This window comes from Hordeum vulgare, chromosome 6H (assembly GCF_904849725.1).
Source record: "Hordeum vulgare subsp. vulgare chromosome 6H, MorexV3_pseudomolecules_assembly, whole genome shotgun sequence".
Classification (NCBI taxonomy): Eukaryota; Viridiplantae; Streptophyta; class Magnoliopsida; order Poales; family Poaceae; genus Hordeum; species Hordeum vulgare.
This window is the reverse complement of record NC_058523.1, coordinates 71,186,998-71,210,443: the sequence shown is the minus strand read 5'-3', so window position 1 is coordinate 71,210,443 and position 23,446 is coordinate 71,186,998.

The following is a 23,446-nucleotide window of genomic DNA, read 5'->3' as shown; positions in this document are numbered from 1 at the left end:
TGAAAGAGTAGCATCGATTCTAATCCAAAAAATGACCACACTTGATCTTGGTGACGGTTGGAGATGCAAGGCTAAGGTTTAGATAGCCATACGGTATGTCTATCTTTTTGGCTTATTGTCTTTCGCCCCCCTATGTTTAAATCCGGGCTTCGTCCCTGCCCGTTCGCGAGCGTTACGCGGATAATATGCATTAGCGGTCAGCATATTATGAAGCGTAACTCTTGCGGCATTTACGGGACAGTCGTCAGATCCGTAGATTGGACACGTTTTCCATGTTTTCCTCCGGTCCGAGTTAGGATTTCGTCAGCGCCTCCCGTTGTTCTCCGGATGCACATCCTCTCGGCTTTTTATCAAGACATGTATCGAGAGAGCAGTGGGAAGGTGCTACTGAAATTTTGTCTTGGACCGGGATAAAGCATGCAGAACGTACTCAATATCCGGATCCGGCGGCTGCTAGGACCCTCTATACCTATTAGAGATGTAGGTTCATGCATGCGTTTTGCCCGGTAGAAAAATTAAAATGTGATGCATTTTGTTTCATGCTATTATTTGATATGAAATGATATGTTTGTTGTTTGGCTCTCAATAAAGCAGAGGATGGCTGATAATGGGTGGATGTACAGTTGTCTTACTAGTGTTGTTGATAGAACAGATGAGTGGGCATGGAAGACCGATATGGTAGTGCATGAGTTAGGGCATGGTTCAAATCACTTGATCCCCGTTGCCCTTGCGCCCGTTGCAGGAACCGTCAGCGCGCTAAAAAGGAGGTTCTGAGACAACACCTTTGGTTATCTGCGTATATGCCGGGCTTTGCCACGACGGTTGACTTTACTCAGAACGACCACGACAAAGGTGACGTGATGCGGCAGCGGATCGATGGCAAAGAGTACGATGGGATGCGAAACTTGATGGAGGATTTCCGTGATGCCATGCCGGAATCGCCACCTTCTCGTGAACCAGAGGAGTCAATTCAGTTCCGCGATATCGGGAAAGTCGTCGCCGAAGAAAGAGAATGTCAAGTCATGCTCGACGATGAGCGAGGAAAAGTACGACGAGGTAAGTAAATTGTCGATTAGATTCTATGTTGATGCTAAGTTGCAATTGCATCATCTATTCTTCACATGAAAATTGATTTTTCAGGTTAGGCCCGATTGGGTCTATGGCAAGGAGGAGGCATGGAGGGCGTTGACTGCGAGGTGCCGCAAGGAAGACGACGAATGGAACGCCTTGAGGACTGGAACAAGGCGAACCGCAGCAGCGGGGGGACACATCGGGCGGGAAACTGTTGGGGAACATTGTATGGGAAACAAAAAAATTCCTATGCGTACGAAGGCCTATCATGATGATGTTCATCCACGAGAGGGAGATCAGATCCACATACCCTTGTAGATCGTTAAGAGGAAAGCGTTAAGAAACGCGGTTGATCTAGTGGAACAGCTTCGTGATTCAAATCACCGTCGTCCCACGATCCGTCCCGATCTAGCACCGAACCGAGAGCACCACCGCGTTCAGCACACGTACAACTCGATGACGATCCACACATGCATTATCAGCCGGACGGGGAAATAGATGAGTTCTCCGGCAGCGTGACAGCGCGTCGGTGATGGTGATGATCTATTCCTGCAGGGCTCCGCCCGAACTCCGCAGAAAACGATCTAGAAGAAGAACTACGAAGTAGAGGTTTATGGTTGCACGTGGCAAAAGTTGTGTCTCAAAAACCCTAAAACCTCTAGTATATATAGGAGGAGGGGAGTGGCTAGCCTTGGGGCTCAAGGGAGCCCCTAGGGCGTCGGCCGAAAGGAGGAGGAGGGACTCCCACTCCAATTCGGTTTGGGAAGGAGGAGTCCCTTCCTTCGTTCCCATCTCCCTCTTTTTGTTTTCTTTTCTCCTTTGATTTTTTCCTTAGCCTAAATAGCCCTATTGGGCTGATCTCACCAGCCCACCAAGGGCTGGTGCGCCACCCATGGTCTATTAGGTTCTCTCCCGGGTGGGTGGCCCCCTCCCAGTAAAACCAGGAACCCATTCGTCACTCCCGGTACACTGTCGGCAATGCCCAAAATCTTTCCGGAGGACAAATGAAACAATCCTATATATCAATCTTCGTTTCCGGACCATTCCGGAAACCCTCGTGATGTCTGTGATCTCATCCGGGACTCCGAACAAACCTTCGTTCACTAACACATATAACTCAACTATATCGAAACGTCACCGAACCTTAAGTGTGCAGACCCTGCGGGTTCGAGAACTATGCAGACATGACCAGAGACACTCCCCAGTCAATATCCAACAGCGGGACCTAGATGTCCATTTTGGATCCTACATATTCTACGAAGATCTTATCGGTTGAACCTCTGTGCCAAGGATTCATATAATCTCGTATACCATTCCCTTTGCCCTTCGGTATGTTACTTGCCCGAGATTCGATCGTCGGCATCCCTATACCTATTTCAATCTCGTTACCAGCAAGTCTCTTTACTTGTTCCGTCATACAAGATCCCGTGACTAACACTTTAGTCACATTGCTTGAAAGGCTTGTATCTGATGTTGTATTACCGAGTGGGCCCCGAGATACCTCTCCGTCACACGGAGTGACAAATTCCAGTCTTGATCCATGCTAACTCAACGGACACCTTTGGAGATACCTATAGAGCACCTTTATAGTCACCCAGAAATGTTGCGACGTTTGATACACACAAGGTATTCCTCTGATGTCACTGAGTTACATGATCTCATGGTCATAGGAATGAATACTTGACATGCAGAAAACAATAGCAACAAAATGACACGGTCACATGCTACGTTTATAGTTTGGGTCTTGTCCATCACATCATTCTCCCAATGATGTGATCCAGTCATCAAGTGACAACACTTGCATATGGTTAGAAAACCTTAACCATCCTTGATCAACTGTCTTGTCAACTAGAGACTTACTAGGGACATAGTTTTGTCTATATATCCACACATGCATTTATGTTTTCATTCAATACAATTATAGCATGGATAATTAACGATTATCTTGAAATAGGAAAAAGAATAATAACTATTTTATCATTGCCTCTAGGGCGTATTTGCAGAAGTCTCCCACTTGCACTAGAACAATAATCTAGACTCATATTGCTATGCGATTTACATTGGAATGAATCTAACACCCATACAGTTCTGGTGTTGATCATGCTTTGCTCATGGAAGAGGTTTAGTCAGCAGATCTGCAACATTCAGATCCGTGTGCACTTTGTAAATATTTACGTCCTGTCCTTCAACATAGTCGCAGATGAGGTTGAAGCATCGTTCGATGTGTGTGGTCTTCTTGTGAAACCTTGGTTTCTTAGATAGAGCAATGGCACCGCTGTTGTCACATAACAGAGTTATTGGATTTAGTGCGCTCGGCACAACTCCAAGATCCGTCATGAACTGCTTCATCCAGACACCCTCCTTAGCCGCCTCCGAGGCAGCCATATACTCCGCTTCACATGTAGAATCTTCTATGATGCTTTGCTTGGAACTGCACCAGCTTACCGCTCCCCCATTAAGAATAAATATGTATCCGATTTGAGAGTTAGAGTCATCTGGATCAGTGTCAAAGCATGCATCGATGTAACCCTTTACAACGAGCTCTTCGTCACCTCCATAAACGAGAAACATTTCCTTAGTCCTTTTCAGGTACTTCAGAATATTCTTGACCGCCGCCCAGTGTTCCACTCTTGGATCACTTTGAAATCTGCTTGCCACACTTTTGGCCAGGCTGACATCCAGGCTAGTGCACAGCATTGCATACATGATAGACCCTATGGATGAAGCATAGGGGATGGTACTCATCTTTTCTCTATCTTCTGCAGTCATTGGACATTGAATCTTACTCAACTTTATACCTTGTAACACTGGCAAGAACCCCTTCTTGGATTGCTCCATTTTGAACTTCTTCAAAATTTATCAAGGTATGTGTTTTGTGAAAGTCCTATTAGGCGCCTCAATCTATCTCTATAGATCTTAATACCTAATATGTAGGCATCTTCTCCTAGGTCTTTCATTGAAAAACATTTGTTCAAGTAATCTTTTATGCTCTCTAAAAACTCCACATTGTTTCCAATTAGCAATATGTCATCCACATATAATATTAGAAACGCTACAGAGCTCCCACTCACTTTCTTGTATATACAAGATTCTCCAACAACTTGTATAAACCCAAACGCCTTGATCACCTCATCAAAGCGCTTATTCCAACTGCAAGATGTTTGCACCAGTCCATAAATGGATCGCTGGAGCTTGCATACTTTGTTAGCATTCTTTGGATCGCCAAAACCTTCGGGTAGCATCATGTACCATTAAGGAACGCCGATTTGACATCCATCTGCCAGATTTCATAATCGAAAAATGCAGCTATTGCTAACATGATTCGGACGGACTTAAGCATCGCTACCGGCAAGAATGGCTCATAGTAGTCAACTCCTTGAAATTGTGAAAAACCCTTTTCCACAAGTCGAGCTTTATAAACGGTCACATTGTCGTCCGTGTTCGTCTTCTTCTTAAAGATCCATTTGTTCCGAATAGCCTTGCGACCTTCAGCTAATACTTTCAAAGTCCACACTTTGTTTTCATACATAGATCCTATCTCGGATTTCATGGCCTCTAACCATTTGTTGGAATCCGGGCCCACCATTGCTTCTTCATAATTCGCAGGCTCATTGTTGTCTAACAACATGATAGATAACACAGGATTCCTGTACCACTCAGGAGGAGTACGTGATCTTGTCGACCTGCGAGGTCCGATAGTAACTTGATCTGAAGCCTCATGATGATCATCATTAGCTTCCTCCTCAACTGGTATTGCCTCGACAGAGATTTCTCTCTGCCCTGCACCACCATCCTGTTGGAACAGAGGTTCCACAACCTCATCAAGTTCTATCTTCCTCCCACTCAATTCTTTCAAGAGAAACTCTTTATCGAGAAAAGCTCTGTTTTTAGCAACAAACACTTTGCCCTCGTATCTGAAATAGAAGGTGTACCCAACTGTCTCTTTTGGGTAACCTATGAAGACACACTTTTCCACTTTGGGTTCCAGCTTTTTAGGCTGAAGCTTTTTGACATAAGCATCGCATCCCCAAACTTTAAGAAACGACAACTTTGGCCTGTTGCCATGCCATAGCTCATATGGCGTCATCTCAACGGATTTTGATAGTGCCCTATTTAAAGTGAATGCAGCTGTCTCTAATGCATAACCCCAATATGATAATGGAAAATCGGTAAGAGACATCACAGATTGCACCATATCTAACAAAGTACGATTACGACGTTCGGACACACCATTACGTTGTGGTGTTCCAGGCGGTGTCAACTGTGAAACAATTCCACATTGTCTTAAGTGAGTACCAAACTTGAAACTCAGATATTCGCCCCCTCGATCAAATCATAGGAACTTGATCTTCTTGTTACGATGATTTTCAACTTCACTCTGAAATTGTTTGAACTTTTCAAACATTTCAGATTTGTGCTTCCTCAAGTAGATATATCCATACCTACTCAAATCATCAGTGAAGGTGAGAAAATAACGATATCTGCCGCATGCCTCCACACTCATTCGCCCACACACATCAGTGTGTATGATTTCCAACAAGTCACTTGCACGCTCCATTGTTCCAGAGAACAGAGTCTTAGTCATCTTGCCCATGAGGCATGGTTCGCACGTGTAAAGTGATTCAAAATCAAGTGACTCCAAAAGCCCATCAGCATGGAGTTTCTTCATGCGCTTTACACAAATATGACCTAAGCGGCAGTGCGACAAAAAGGTGGCGCTATCATTGTTAACTCCACATCTTTTGGTCTCAATGTTATGGATATGTGTGTCATCACAATCAAGATTCAATATGAACAAACCCCTCACATTGGGTGCATGACCATAAAAGATATTACTCATAAAAATGGAACAACCATTAATCTCGCAATAAACAAGATGTAGATATAATATTCATTCTTAACGCAGGCACTAAATAACAATTACTTAAGTTCATAACTAATCCCGATGGTAATTGAAGTGAGACTGTGCCGACGGCGATTGCATCAACCTTGGAACCATTTCCCACGCGCATCGTCACTTCATCCTTCGCCAGCCTTCATTTATTCCATAGTTCCTGCTTTGAGTTGCAAATGTGAGCAACATAACCGGTATCAAAAACCCAGGCACTACTACGAGAGTTGGTTAGGTACACATCAATAACATGTATATCACATATACCTGGTTTGGCATTGGCCGCCTTCTTATCAGCTAAATACTTGGGGCAGTTGCGCTTCTAGTGACCCATCCCCTTGCAATAGTAGCACTATGTTTCCGACTTAGGTCTAGCCTTGGGTTTCTTCGTCGGAGGGGCAACAGTTTTGCCGCTCTTCTTGGAGTTACCCTTCTTGCTTTTGTTGTTTTTCTTGAAACTAGTGGTCTTATTGACCATCACCACTTGATATTCTTTCCGGAGTTCTGACTCTTCTTCTTTCAGCATCGCAAATAACTCGCCTGGTGACTTGTTCATCCCTTGCATGTTATAATTCAACACAAAGCTCTTGTAGCTAGGTGGTAGTGATTGAAGAATTCTGACAGTGATAGCCTCTTGCGGGAGTTCAACTCCCAGCTCAGCTAGACGGTTTGAGTACCCAGAAATTTTGAGCACATGTTCACTGACAGACAAATTCTCCTCCATTTTGCAAGCATAGAATTTATCGGAGGTCTCATATCTCTCGATCTGCGCATTCTTCTGAAAGATAAACTTCAACTCTTGGAACATCTCATATGATCCATGACGTTCAAAGCGTCGTTTAAGTCCCGGTTCTAAGCCATACAAGACTGCACATTGAACTACTGAGTAGTCCTCCTTATGTGCTTGCCAAGCGTTCAAAACATCTTGTTCAGACGTAGCGGGTGGTTCATCTCCTAGCGCTGCATCAAGGACATAATTCTTTTTCCCAGCTTGTAGGATAAGCCTCAGATTACGAGCCCAGTCTACAAAGTTGCTACCACCATCTTCAGCTTAGCTTTATCTAGGAACGTATTGAAATTCAAGGTTGCTACTGCGGGAGCCATTGATCTACAACATAAAAATATTGCAAAGTGTACTTAGACTATGTTCAAGACAACTAGAGTTTAGCTAATCATATTACTAACAAACTCCCAATCAAATAGACATCCCTCTAGTTATTTGAGTGTGGCATGATCCAAATTCATTAACTCAAGTCCGATCATCATGTGAGTTGAGTGTAGTTTCAGTGGTAAACATCTCTATGTTAATCATATCAACCATACGATTCATGCTCGACCTTTCGGTTTTTTGTGTTCCGAGGCCATGTCTATACATGCTAGGCTCATCAAGTTTAACTCGAGTGTTCTGCGTGTGCAACTATTTTGCACCCGTTGTATGTGAACGTTGAGTCTATCACACCCGATCATCACGTGGTGTCTCGAAACGACGAACTTTCGCAAACGGTGCATAGTCGGGGAGAACACAATTTTATCTTGAAATTTAGTGAGGGGTCACCTTATAATGCTACCGTCGTTCTAAGCAAGATAAGATGCATAAAAGAATTAACATCACATGCAATTCATAAGTGACATGGTATGGCCATGATCTTGTGCTTCTTGATCTCCATCACCAAAGCACCGGCATGATCTTCATCATCACCAGCGCCACAGCATGATCTCCATCATCGTGTCGTGATACGTCCATTTTGCATCATGCTTTTATGTTGATATTTATCGCTTTATGGGCTGTTATTACACTTTACGATACCATACTTATGCCTTTTCTCTCTTATTTTATAAGGTTCTACATGAAGAGTGAGAATGCCGGCAGCTGGAATTCTGGTCTCAAAAAGGAGCAAGTTTGAGATACCTATTCTGTGCAAATCCAAAAGTCGTGAAAATCAACAAGGATTTATTTTGAATTTTATATAAAATACTGGGCGGGAAGAAGTACTGGAGGGAAGCCACCAGGAGGCGACAAGCCTGTCAGGCGCGACCTACCACCCTGGCCGCGCCTGGGTGGCTTGTGGGCCCCCAGTTGCCCCTCTGGCTCCCATCTTTTGCTATCAGGAGGGTTTTGTTCCAGAAAAAATCAGGAGGAGGCTTTCGGGAGGAATCGCCGCCGCCACGAGGCGGAACTTGAGCAGAACCAATCTAGAGCTCCGGCAGGGCCGTCCTGCCGGGGAAACCTCCCTCCCAGAGGGGGAAATCGTCGCCATCGTCATCACCAACACTCCTCTCATCGGAGGGGACTCATCACCATGAACATCTTCATCAGCACCATCTCATGTCCAAACCCTAGTTCATCTCTTATAACCAATCTCCGTCTCGCGACTCCGATTGGTACTTGTAAGGTTGCTAGTAGTGTTAATTACTCTTTGTAGTTGATGCTAGTTGGATTACTCGGTGGAAGATCATATGTTCAGATCTCTAATGCTATTCAATACCTCTCTAGTCATAAACACAATTATGCTTTGTAAGTAGTCACTTTTGTTCCTGAGGACATGGGATAAGTCTTGCTATAACTAGTCATGTGAATTTGGTATTCGTTCGATATTTTGATGCGTTGTATGTTGTCTTTCCTCTAGTGGCCGGTGTTATGCGAACGTCGAATACATGACACTTCACCATTATTTGGGCCTAGAGGAAGGCATTGGGAAGTAATAAGTAGATGATGGGTTGCTAGAGTGAGAGAAGCTTAAACCCTAGTTTGTGTGTTGCTTCGTAAGGGGCTGATTTGGATCCACTAGTTTAATGATATGGTTAGACTTTGTCTTAATTCTTCTTTCGTAGTTGCGCATGCTTGCGAGAGGGGTTAATCATAAGTGTAATGTTTGTCCAAGTAAGGGCAGCACCCAAGCTCCGGTCCACCCACATATCAAACTATCAAAGTAGCGAACGCGAATCATATGAACATGATGAAAACTAGCTTGACAGAAATTCCTATGTGTCCCCGGGAGCATTTCACCTCATATAAGAGTTTGTCCACGCTTGTCCCTTGATAGAAAAGGGATTGGGCCATCTTTCTGCACCTTTGCTACTATTGTTACTTGCTACTCGCTACGAATCATCTTATCACACAACTATCTGTTACCGATAATTTTAGTGCCGGTAGAGAATACCTTGCTGGAAACCACTTGTCGGTTCCTTCTGCTCCTCGTTGGGTTCGACACTCTTACTTATCGAAATGACTACGATTGATCCCCTACAATTGTGTGTCATCAATACTCTTTTTTGGCGCCGTTGCCAGGGAGTGAAGCGCCTTTGGTAAGTAGAATTTGATAAGGAAACATTTATATAGTGTGCTGAAATTTATTGTCACTTGTCACTATGGAAACTAATCCTTTGAGGAGCTTGTTCGGGGTATCTTCACCTCGAACGGAAGCACAAGGAGTTGCTCCTCAACCTGCTACACCTACTGAAAATATGTATTATGAAATTCCTTCGGGTATGCTATAGAAACTGTTGGCTAATCCTTTTACACGAGATGGAACATCACATCCCGACTTGCATCTAATCTATGTAGATGAAGTTTGTGGTTTATTTAAGCTTGCAGGTTTGCCCGAGGATGAGGTCAAGAAGAAGGTCTTTCCCTTATATTTGAGGGATAAAGCATCGACATGTTATAGGCTATGTGATGATACTGGATCAAGGAGCTACATCCGATTGAAATTGGAATTTCATCAAAAGTTTTATCCTATGCATTTGGTACATCGTGATCGGAATTATATCTATAATTTTTGGCCTCGTGATAGAGAAAGTATCGCTCAAGCTTGGGGAGGCTTAAATCAATGTTATATTCATGCCCCAACCATGAGTTCTCGAGAGAAATTATTATTCAGAACTTCTATGCTCGACTTTCTCATGATAATCGCACCATGCTTGACACTTCTTGTACCGGTTCTTTTATGAAGAGAGAAATTGACTTCAAATGGAATTTATTGGAAAGAACTAAATGCAACTCTGAAGATTGGGAGTTTGATGAAGGTAAGGAGTCAGGTATGAATCTCAAGTTCGATTGCGATAAATCCTTTGTTGAAACAAATACTTTTTGTGATTTTAGCGCTAAACATGGACTTGACTCTGAGATAGTAGCTTCATTATGTGAATAATTTGCTGCTCATATTAATCTCCCTAAAGAGAGGTGGTTTAAATATCATCCTCCCATATAAGTCAATGTAGTTAAACCCAATCCAGTTGAAGAGAAACTCCTTGCTTATAATGGTCATATTGTTCCTAGTGCTTACATTGAGAAACCACCTTTCCCTGTTAGAATAAAGGATCATGCTAAAGCTCCAACTACGATACGTAAGGGCTACATTAGAACACCTACACCCCCTGAGCAAATTAAAGTTGAACCTAGCATTGCTATTATCAAAGATCTCCTGTCTGACAGTGTTGATGGCCATGATATTCACTTCTGTGAAGATGCTGCTAGAATTGCTAAACCTCATGCGAGAGACAAACATAGGCCTGTTGTTGGCACGCCTGTTGTTTCTGTTAAGATAGAAGATCATTGTTATCATGGTTTATGTGACATGGGTGCTAGTGTTAGTGCAATACGTCAATCTTTGTATGATGAAATTAAAGACGAGATTGCACCTGTCGAGATGGAACCTATTGATGTCACTATTCAGCTTGCCAATAGAGATACTATATGTGTTGGAATTATGCCCTAGAGGCAATAATAAATATAGTTATTATTATAACTCCTGTATCAAGATAATCGTTTATTATCCATGCTATAATTGTATTGAATGAAGACTCATTTACATGTGTGGATACATAGACAAAACACCGTCCCTAGCAAGCCTCTAGTTGGCTAGCCAGTTGATCAAAGATAGTCAGTGTCTTCTGATTATGAACAAAGTGTTGTTGCTTGATAACTGGATCACGTCATTCGGAGAATTACGTGATGGACTAGACCCAAACTAATAGACGTAGCATGTTGATCGTGTCATTTTGTTGCTACTGTTTTCTGCGTGTCAAGTATTTATTCCTATGACCATGAGATCATATAACTCACTGACACCGGAGGAATTCTTTGTGTGTATCAAACGTCGCAACGTAACTGGGTGACTATAAAGATGCTCTACAGGTATCTCCGAAGGTGTTAGTTGAGTTAGTATGGATCAAGACTGGGATTTGTCACTCCGTGTGACGGAGAGGTATCTCGGGGCCCACTCGGTAATACAACATCACACACAAGCCTTGCAAGCAATGTGACTTAGTTAAAGTTGCGGGATCTTGTATTACGGAACGAGTAAAGAGACTTGCCGGTGAACGAGATTGAAATAGGTATGCGGATACTGACGATCGAATCTTAGGCAAGTAACATACCGAAGGACAAAGGTGTTGGGGAACGTCGCATGGGAAACAAAAAATTTCCTACGCGCACGAAGACCTATATATCATGGTGATGTCCATCTACGAGAGGGGATGAGTGATCTACGTACCCTTGTAGATCGTACAGCAGAAGCGTTAGTGAACGCGGTTGATGTAGTGGAACGTCCTCACGTCCCTCGATCCGCCCCGCGAATAATCCCGCGATCAGTCCCACGATCTAGTACCGAACGGACGGCACCTCCGCGTTCACCACACGTACAGCTCGACGATGATCTCGGCCTTCTAGATCCAGAAAGAGAGACAGAGAGGTAGAAGAGTTCTCCGGCAGCGTGACGGTGCTCCGGAGGTTGGTGATGACCTTGTCTCAGCAGGGCTTCGCCCGAGCTCCGCAGAAACGCGATCTAGAGGAAAAACTATGGAGGTATGTGGTCGGGCAGCCGTGAGAAAAAAGTCGTCTCAAATCAGCCCTAAAACCTCCGTATATATAGGTGGGAGGGAGGGGAGGAGGCAGCCTCAAAACCTAAAGGTTTGGCCGAAATTGGAGGTGGAGGAGTCCTACTCCAATCCTACTTGGAGTAGGATTCCACCTTCCCACTTGGAAACTCTTTCCACCTTGTGTTTTTTCCTTCTCAAACCTTATGGGCCTTAGTGGGAACTTATTCCAGCCCACTAGGGGCTGGTTTATCTCTTCCCATAGCCCATGAGACCCCTTGGGGCGTGACACCCCTCCCGATGGTCCCCGGCACCCCTCCCGGCACTCCCGGTACACTACCGATGAGCCCGAAACTTTTCCGGTAATGCACGAAAACCTTCCGGTAACCAAATGAGGTCATCCTATATATCAATCTTCGTTTCCGGACCATTCCGGAAACCCTCGTGACGTCCGTGATCTCATCCAGGACTCCGAACAACATTCGGTAACCAACCATATAACTCAAATACGCATAAAACATCATCGAACCTTAAGTGTGCAGACCCTGCGGGTTCGAGAACTATGTAGACATGACCCGAGTGACTCCTCGGTCAATATCCAATAGCGGGACCTGGATGCCCATATTGGATCCTACATATTCTACGAAGATCTTATCGTTTGAACCTCAGTGCCAAGGATTCATATAATCCCGTATGTCATTCCCTTTGTCCTTCGGTATGTTACTTGCCCGAGATTCGATCGTCAGTATCCGCATACCTATTTCAATCTCGTTTACCGGCAAGTCTCTTTACTCGTTCCGTAATACAAGATCCCGCAACTTACACTAAGTCACATTGCTTGCAAGGCTTGTGTGTGATGTTGTATTACCGAGTGGGCCCCGAGATACCTCTCCGTCACACGGAGTGACAAATCCCAGTCTCGATCCATACTAACTCAACTAACACCTTCGGAGATACCTGTAGAGCATCTTTATAGTCACCCAGTTACGTTGCGACATTTGATACACACAAAGCATTCCTCCGGTGTTAGTGAGTTATATGATCTCATGGTCATAGGAACAAATACTTGACACGCAGAAAACAGTAGCAACAAAATGACACAATCAACATGCTACGTCTTATTAGTTTGGGTCTAGTCCATCACATGATTCTCCTAATGATGTGATCCCGTTATCAAGTAACAACACTTGCCTATGGCCAGGAAACCTTGGCCATCTTTGATCAACGAGCTAGTCAACTAGAGGCTTACTAGGGACAGTGTTTTGTCTATGTATCCACACAAGTATTGTGTTTCCAATCAATACAATTATAGCATGGATAATAAACGATTATCATGAACAAAGAAATATAATTACTAATTTGTTATTTCCTCTAGGGCATATTTCCAACAGTCTCCCACTTGCACTAGAGTCAATAATCTAGTTCACATCACCATGTGATTTCAACGAATCCAACACCCATATAGTCATGGGGTCGGATCATGTCTTGCTCGTGAGAGAGGTTTTAGTCAACGGTTCTGAAACTTCCAGATCCGTGCGTTCTCTACAAATCTTTATGTCATCTTATAGATGCTGCTACTACGTGCTATTCGGAAATACTCCAAATATCTACTCTACTATATGAATCCGTTTCACTACTCATAGTTATTCGGATTAGTGTCAAAGTTTGCATCGACGTAACCCTTTACGACGAACTCTTTAACCACCTCCATAATCGAGAAAAATTCCTTAGTCCATTTTTTACTAAGGATAAATTTTGACCGCTGCTAGTGATTCAATCATGGATCACTCTCTGTACCTCTCAACAGACTTTGAGTCAAGGCACACATCAGGTGCAGTACACAGCATGACATACTTTAGATTCTACGGCTAAGGCATAGAAGACGACCTTCGTCTATTCTCTTTATTCTGCCGTGGTCGGGTTTTGAGTCTTACTCAAATTCATACCTCACAACGCAACCAAGAACTCCTTCTTTGCTGATCTATTTTGAACTCCTTCAAAACTTGTCAAGGCATGCATTTTGTTGAAACTTCTATTAAGCGTTTTAATCTATCTCCATAGATCTTGATGCTCAATGTTCAAGTAGCTCATTCCAGGTATTCCTTTGAAAAAGCTTTCAAACAACCTTGTATGCTTTACAGAAATTCTACATTACTTCTGATCCACAATATGTCAACCACATATACTTATCAGAAATTCTATAGTGCTCCCACTCACTTCTTTGGAAATACAAGTTTCTTATAAACCTTGTACACACCCAAAATCTTTGATCATCTCATCAAAGTGCTTATTCCAACTCCGAGATGCTTGCACCAGTCCATTGAAGGATCGCTGGAGTTTGCATTCTTGTTAGTATCCTTAGGATCGACAAAACCTCATGGTTGTATCTCATACAATGTTTGCTCAAGGAAACCGTCGAGGAAACAATGTTTTGACATCCTATGTGCAATATTTCATAAATAATGCAGCAACTACTAACATAATTCCAACAGACCTTTAGCATCGCTACGAGTGAGAAAGACTCATCATAGTCAACTGTTTGATCTTGTCGAAAACATCTTTGCGACAAGTCGAGCTTTTCTTAATAGTGACTTATCACCATCATTGTCTGTCTTCTTTTAAAGATCCATTTTTACTCAATAGTCCTATGACCATCAAGTAGTTCTACCAAAGTCTACACTTTGTTTTCACACATGGATCCTCTCTCGGATTTCATGGCTTCCAGCCATTTGTCGGAATCTGGGCCCACCATTGCTTTCTCCATAACTCGTAGGTTCACTGTTGCTCAACAACATGACCTCCAAGACAGGGTTACCGTACTACTCTGCAGCAGTACGCGACCTTGTCGACCTACGAGGTTTGTAGTAACTTGATTCGAAGCTCAATGATCATCATCATCAGTTTCCACTTCAATTGGTGTAGGCGCCACATGAACAACTTCATGCGCCCTGCTACACACTGGTCGAAGTGATGGTTCAATAACCTCATCAAGTTCTACTACCCTCCCACTCAATTCTTTCGAGAGAAACCTTTCCTCGAGAAAGGATCCGTTTCTAGAAACAAACACTTTTCTTTCGGATCTGAGATAGGAGATGTACCCAACTGTTTTGGATATCCTATGAAGATGCATTTATCCGCTTTGGGTTCGAGCTTATCAGACTGAAACTTTTTCACATAAGTGTCGAAACCCCAAACTTTTAAGAAACGACAGTTTAGATTTCTCTAAACCTCAGTCTATACTGTGTCATCTCAATGGAAATACGCGGTGCCCTATTTAAAGTGAGTGCAGTTGTCTCTAATGCATAACCCATAAACGATAGTGGTAATTCGATAAGAGACATCATAGTATGCACCATACCAAATAGTGCGTGGCTATGACGTTCAGACACATCATCACACCATGATGTTCCAGGTGGCATGAACTGCGAAACAATTTCCACATTGTCTTAACTGTGTACCAAAACTCGTAACTCAGATATTCATTTCCATGATCATATCGTAGACAGTTTATCCTCTTGTTACGACGAACTTCACTCTGAAACGGAATTGAACTTTTCAACATTTCAGACTTGTGATTCATTAAGTAAATACTCCTGTATCTACTCAAGTCGTCAGTGAAGTAAGAACATAATGATATCCACTGCGTGCCTCAGCACTCATTGGACTGCATACATCAAAATGTATCACTTCCAACAAGTTACTATCTTGTTTCATCTCAGTGAAAACAAGGCCTTGCTCATGTGGTATGATTTGCATGTCACTAGTGATTCGAAATCAGGTGAGTAAAGATTCATCAGCATGGACCCTCTTCATGCAATTTATACTAACATGACTCAAGCGGCAGTGCCACAAGTAAGTGGTACTATCATCATTAACTCGTATCTTTTGGCACCAATGTGTAACACTACAATCGAGATTCAATAAACCATTGAAGGTGATTATTCAAGCATATAGAGTAACCATTATTCTCTTTGAATGAATAATCGTATTCCAATAAACACGATCCAATCATGTTCATGCTTAACGCAAGCACCAAATAACAATTATTTAGGTTCAACACCAATCCCGATGGTAGAGGGAGCGTGCGACGTTTGATCATATCAACCTTGGAAACACTTCCAACACGTATCGTCACCTCGCCTTTAGCTAGTCTCCGTTTATGTCGTAGCTTTCATTTCGCGTTACTAATCACTTAGCAACCGAACCGGTATCCAATACCCTCGTGCTACTAGGAGTACTAGTAAAGTACACATCAACATTATATATATCAAATATACTTCTCTCGACTTTTGCCAGCCTTCTTATCTACCAAGTATCTAGAGTTGCTCCGCCTCAGTGACTGTTCCCCTTATTACAGAAGCACTTAGTCTCGGGTTTGGGCTTAATCTTGGGTCTCTTCATTAGCGCAGCAACTGTTTTGCCGTTTCACGAAGTATCCCTTCTAGCCCTCGCCTTTCTTGAAACTTAGTGGTTTTTCAAACCATCAACTATTGATGCTCCTTCTTGATTTCAACTTTCGCAGTGTCAAACGTCGCGAATCGCTCAAGGATCATTGTATCTATCCTTGATATGTTATAGTTCATCACGAAGCTCTCAAAGCTTGGTGGCAGTGACTTTTGGAGAACCATCACTATCTCATCTGGAAGATTAGCTCCCACTTGATTCAAGTGATTGTCGTACTCAGACAATCTGAGCACACGCTCAACGATTGAGCTTTTCTCCTTTACTTTGTGGTCAAAGAATCTTGTTGGAGGTCTCGTACCTCTTAACAAGGGCACAAGTATGAAATCACAATTTCATATCTTTAGAACATCACTTATGTTCCGTGACGTTTTAAAACGTTTTCGGTGCCTTGCTTCTAAGCCATTAAGTACTTTGCACTGAACTATCGTGTAGTCATCAGAAACGTGTATGTCGGATGTTCACAACATCCACAGACGACGCTTGAGGTGCAGCACACCGAGTGGTGCATTAAGGACATAAGCCTTCTGCGCAGCAACGAGGACAATCCTCGGTTCTACAGTCTCAGTCTGCAAAGTTTGCTACTATCAATTTTCAACTAAATTTTCTCTAGGAACATATAAAAAACAGTAGAGCTATAGCGCAAGCTACATCGTAATTCGCAAAGACCATTAGACTATGTTCATGACAATTAGTTCAATTAATCATATTACTTAAGAACTCCCACTCAAAAAGTACATCTCTCTAGTCATTTGAGTGGTACATGATCCAAATCCGCTATCTCAAGTCCGATCATCACGTGAGTCGAGAATAGTTTCAGTGGTAAGCATCTCTATGCTAATCATATCAACTAAACGATTCATGCTCGACCTTTCGGTCTCATGTGTTCCGAGGCCATGTCTACACATGCTAGGCTCGTCAAGCTTAACCCGAGTGTTCCGCGTGCGCAACTGTTTTGCACCCGTTGTATGTGAACGTTGAGTCTATCACACCCGATCATCACGTGGTGTCTCGAAACGACGAACTATCGCAATGGTGCACAGTCGGGGAGAACACAATTTCGTCTTGAAATTTTAGTGAGAGATCACCTCATAATGCTACCGTCGTTCTAAGCAAAATAAGGTGCATAAAAGGATTAACATCACATGCAATTCATAAGTGACATGATATGGCCATCATCACGTGCTTCTTGATCTCCATCACCAAAGCACCGGCACGATCTTCTTGTCACCGGCGTCACACCATGATCTCCATCATCATGATCTCCATCAACGTGTCGCCATCGGGGTTGTCGTGCTACTCATGCTATTACTACTAAAGCTACGTCCTAGCAAAATAGTAAACGCATCTGCAAGCACAAACGTTAGTTATAAAGACAACCCTATGGCTCCTGCCGGTTGCCGTACCATCGACGTGCAAGTCGATATTATCTGTTACAACATGATCATCTCATACATCCAATATATCACATCACATCGTTGGCCATATCACATCACAAGCATACCCTGCAAAAACAAGTTAGACGTCCTCTAATTTTGTTGTTGCATGTTTTACGTGGTGACCATCGGTATCTAGTAGGATCGCATCTTACTTACGCAAACACCACAACGGAGATATATGAGTTGCTATTTAACCTCATCCAAGGACCTCCTCGGTCAAATCCGATTCAACTAAAGTTGGAGAAACCGACACTTGCCAGTCATCTTTGAGCAACGGGGTTACTCGTAGCGATGAAACCAGTCTCTCGTAAGCGTACGAGTAATGTCGGTCCAAGCCGCTTCAATCCAACAATACCGCGGAATCAAGAAAGGACTAAGGAGGGCAGCAAAACGCACATCACCGCCCACAAAAACTTTTGTGTTCTACTCGAGAAGACATCTACGCATGAACCTAGCTCATGATGCCACTATTGGGGAACGTCGCATGGGAAACAAAAATTTTCCTACACGCACGAAGACCTATCATGGTGATGTCCATCTACGAGAGGGGATGAGTGATCTACGTACCCTTGTAGATCGTACAGCAGAAGCGTTAGTGAATGCGGTTGATGTAGTGGAACGTCCTCACGTCCCTCGATCCGCCCCGCGAACAATCCCGCGATCAGTCCCACGATCTAGTACCGAACGGACGGCACCTCTGCGTTCACCACACGTACAGCTCGACGATGATCTCGGCCTTCTTGATCCAGCAAGAGAGACGGAGAGGTAGAAGAGTTCTCCGGCAGCGTGACGGCGCTCCGGAGGTTGGTGATGACCTTGTCTCAGCAGGGCTCCGCCCGAGCTCCGCAGAAACGCGATCTAGAGGAAAAACTATGGAGGTATGTGGTCGGGCAGCCGTGAGAAAAAAGTCGTCTCAAATCAGCCCTAAAACCTCCGTATATATAGGTGCGAGGGAGGGGAGGAGGCAGCGTCAAAACCTAAAGGTTTGGCCGAAATTGGAGGTGGAGGAGTCCTACTCCAGTCCTACTTGGAGTAGGATTCCACCTTCCCACTTGGAAACTCTTTCCACCTTGTGTTTTTTCCTTCTCAAACCTTATGGGCCTTAGTGGGGACTTATTCCAGCCCACTAGGGGCTAGTTTATCTCTTCCCATAGCCCATGAGACCCCTTGGGGCGTGACACCCCTCCCGATGGTCCCCGGCACCCCTCCCGGCACTCCCGGTACACTACCGATGAGCCCGAAACTTTTCAGGTAATGTACGAAAACCTTCCGGTATCCAAATGAGGTCATCCTATATATCAATCTTCGTTTCCGGACCATTCCGGAAACCCTCGTGACTTCTGTGATCTCATCCAGGACTCCGAACAACATTCGGTAACCAACCATATAACTCAAATACGCATAAAACATCGTCAAACCTTAAGTGTGCAGACCCTGCGGGTTCGAGAACTATGTAGACATGACCCGAGTGACTCCTCGGTCAATATCCAATAGCGGGACCTGGATGCCCATATTGGATCCTATATATTCTACGAAGATCTTATCGTTTGAACCTCAGTGCCAAGGATTCATATAATCCCGTATGTCATTCCCTTTGTCCTTCGGTATGTTACTTGCCCGAGATTCGATCGTCAGTATCCGCATACCTATTTCAATCTCGTTTACCGGCAAGTCTCTTTACTCGTTCCGTAATACAAGATCCCGCAACTTACACTAAGTCACATTGCTTGCAAGGCTTGTGTGTGATGTTGTATTACCGAGTGGGCCCCGAGATACCTCTCCGTCACACGGAGTGACAAATCCCACTCTCGATCCATACTAACTCAACTAACACCTTCGGAGATACCTGTAGAGCATCTTTATAGTCACCCAGTTACGTTGCGACGTTTGATACACACAAAGCATTCCTCCGGTGTTAGTGAGTTATATGATCTCATGGTCATAGGAACAAATACTTGACACGCAAAAAACAGTAGCAACAAAATGACACAATCAACATGCTACGTCTTATTAGTTTGGGTCTAGTCCATCACATGATTCTCCTAATGATGTGATCCCGTTATCAAGTAACAACACTTGCCTATGGCCAGGAAACCTTGGCCATCTTTGATCAACGAGCTAGTCAACTAGAGGCTTACTAGGGACAGTGTTTTGTCTATGTATCCACACAAGTATTGTGTTTCCAATCAATACAATTATAGCATGGATAATAAACGATTATCATGAACAAAGAAATATAATAATAACTAATTTTTTATTGCCTCTAGGGCATATTTCCAACAAAAGGGAATGACATACGGGATTATATGAATCCTTGGCACTGAGGTTCAAACGATAAGATCTTCGTTGAATATGTAGGATCCAATATGGGCATCCAGGTCCCGCTATTGTATATTGACCGAGGAGTCTCTCGGGTCATGTCTACATAGTTCTCGAACCCGCAGGGTCTGCACACTTAAGGTTCGACGTTGTTTTATGCGTATTTGAGTTATATGGTTGGTTACCGAATGTTGTTCGGAGTCCCGGATGAGATCACGGACATCACGAGGGTTTCCGGAATGGTCCGGAAACGAAGATTGATATATAGGATGACCTCATTTGATTACCGGAAGGTTTTTGGAGTTACCGGAAATGTACCGGGAATGACGAATGGGTTCCGGAAGTTCACCGGGGGGCAACCCACCCCGGGGAAGCCCATAGGCCTTGAGGGTGGCACACCACCCCTTAGTGGGTTAGTGGGACAGCCCAAAAGGGCCCTATGCGCCTAGGAAAGAAAATCAAAGAGAAAAGAAAAAAAAGGGGGTGGGAAGGGAAGGAAGGACTCCCACCCACCAAACCAAGTCAAACTCGGTTTGGGGGGGGGGAGCCTTCCCCCTTGGACTCGGCCGACCCCCTTGGGGCTGCTTGAGCCCCAAGGCAAGGTCCCCTCCCTCCCACCTATATATACGGAGGTTTTAGGGCTGATTTGAGACGACTTTTCCACGGCAGCCCGACCACATACCTCCACGGTTTTTCCTCTAGATCGCGTTTCTGCAGAGCTCGGGCGGAGCCCTGCTGAGACAAGGTCATCACCAACCTCCGGAGCGCCGTCACGCTGCCGGAGAACTCTTCTACCTCTCCGTCTCTCTTGCTGGATCAAGAAGGCCGAGATCATCGTCGAGCTGTACGTGTGCTGAACGCGGAGGTGCCGTCTGTTCGGTACTAGATCGTGGGACTGATCGTGGGATTATTCGCGGGGCGGATCGAGGGACGTGAGGACGTTCCACTACATCAACCGCGTTCACTAACGCTTCTGCTGTACGATCTACAAGGGTACGTAGATCACTCATCCCCTCTCGTAGATGGACATCACCATGATAGGTCTTCGTGCGCGTAGGAAAATTTTTGTTTCCCATGCGAAGTTCCCCATCAATATGCCCTTTGGGAATTGTTAGAGATGTCGAAGTCTTGTGTGGTAAAACTAAGTATCCTGCTGATTTTCTCATTCTTGCGACCACACAAGATAGCTTTCATCCCATTATATTTGGTAGACCTTTCCTCAATACTGTCAATGCTCATATTGACTGTGAGAAGCAAACTGTCACTGTCGGCTTTGAAGGTGTGTCACATGAATTCAATTTCTCCAAGTTTGGTAGACAACCTCATGAAAAAGAATTGTCTAGTAAGGATGAAATTATTGGCCTAGCTTCTATTGTTGTGCCTCCTACTGATCCTTTAGAGCAATACTTGCTTGAGCATGAAAATGATATGCATATGGATGAAAGGAATGAGATGGATAGAGTTATCTTTGAACAACATCCTATCCTTAAGAATAATTTGCCTGTTGAACTGCTTGGAGATCCACCCCCACCAAAGGGTGATCCTGTGTTCGAGCTTAAACAGTTACCTGATACTCTTAAGTATGCTTATCTTGATGAAAAAGAGATATATCCTATTATTATTAGTGCTAGCCTTTCAGAGCATGAAGAAAAGAAATTATTGAAAACTCCGAGGAAGTACCGTGCTGCTATTGGATATACTCTTGATGATCTTAAGGGCATTAGTCCCAATCTATGCCACCACAAAATTAAAACCGATCCTGATTCCAAACCAGTTACCGATCATCAACGGAGATTAAATCCTAAGATGAAAGAGGTAGTAAGAAAAGAAATACTAAATCTCCTTGAAGCAGGTATTATCTAAACTAGAAGTGAAGAATTGTCTAAATGTGCAGAATGAGTCGGTGAATGAGAAATACTTGGGCCTGCCGACAGAGGTGGGACAGTCCAAGAATGGTTCTTTCAAGTATTTGTGTGATAGAGTTTAAGAAAAAAGTGAAAGGATGGATGGAAAAACTACTTTCTGCAAGAGGGAAGGAGGTACTAATCAACTGAGTGGCTCAATCCATCCCTGTGTTTTCCATGTCTTGCTTGAGTCTCCTGAGAGGATTGTGTGAAGGTATAACATCTATCATTCGGCTTTTTTGGTGGGGGAAAGCAAAAGAAGAGAAGGCCTTGTTGGGTGTCGTGGGATGTCATCACGAGGCCAAAAAACCTTGGTGGGCTCGGGTTCAGGGACATGAAGATCTTCAGCCTAGCCTTGCTATCGAGGCAAGCATGGCGGCTACTGCAGGAGCCAAACACATTGAGTGCATGTATTCTGAAATCCCTCTACTACCCAAACACATCTATCCTAGAAGCAGATCTTGGATCCCATCGATCCTAGATATTGCAGATTTTGATTGATGGAAGGAACATCTTGAACCTAGACATTGGTCGTTGCATTGGGAATGGTGCTTCCACAAAAATTTGGGAAAACAACTAGATCCCTAGAGATGGTCTCTTCAAGCCAGTCACCTCCTAATCACTAATCCACCACAGCTAGTGGCTGAAGTGTTTGACCCAACGGATGCTGAATGGATAGAGGAATTGGTTCGCCAGGTATTTCTACCGATTGATGCTGAATCCATCTTTAAATTCCCATTTGTATGCATTAACTAGAGGACTTTTGGGCTCGTCGAAAGACACTAGGGGGATTTACTCTGTCAGGACAGCCTATAACCTTATATACCGACTGAAGATGAGCACCCAAGACTCGATGGAAAGAGCTAATGAATCATCAAATCCTGTCGATGAGCACCGAGGCTCGCCGTCGGTGAGGAAACTGCAGTTACAATCTGAACTGGAGATCTTCACTTGGAGACTAGCGCAACATTCGCTTCCCTCGAGCGACGTTCTTCACCATCGGAACATGTCCTCCACTCATGTTTGTGAAGTGTGCGGAGCTGAGGATAGTTGGATACGTGCGTTACTTGATGCAAAGTGTTTGGGCACTTTCTAATGATGAGCTACTCCAACACATGTGCATGAACAAATAAGAGGATGCCAAAGGCTGGTTTTTGATATGGGCGACTCTATTCCACTGTAGGATTTTACTCTGATGATTAGGACGCTATGGGCGATTTTGCATGCAAGAAGGAAGGTTATTGACGAAGGAATTCTGCAGACTCCATATGCAACACATTCTTCTGTTGATAGGTTTCTTTCGGACCTTCAATGCCTAGCTAAATCAGCTCTGAGTGCTACCTCATCTTCTATGCCTCGACCGACCGGGTGAATTCCACCGGCGGAGAAGCACTACAAGATCAACATGGATGTCGTGGTGTTGAGAAGGGTGGCATGGGGCCATTGCCGCGATATGTTGTGACGAGTTGGGCAATTTCCAAGGTGCATCCTCAGTTTTGTTCAGGAATATAGATGATCATGAGACCCTTGAAGTACCGGCGATC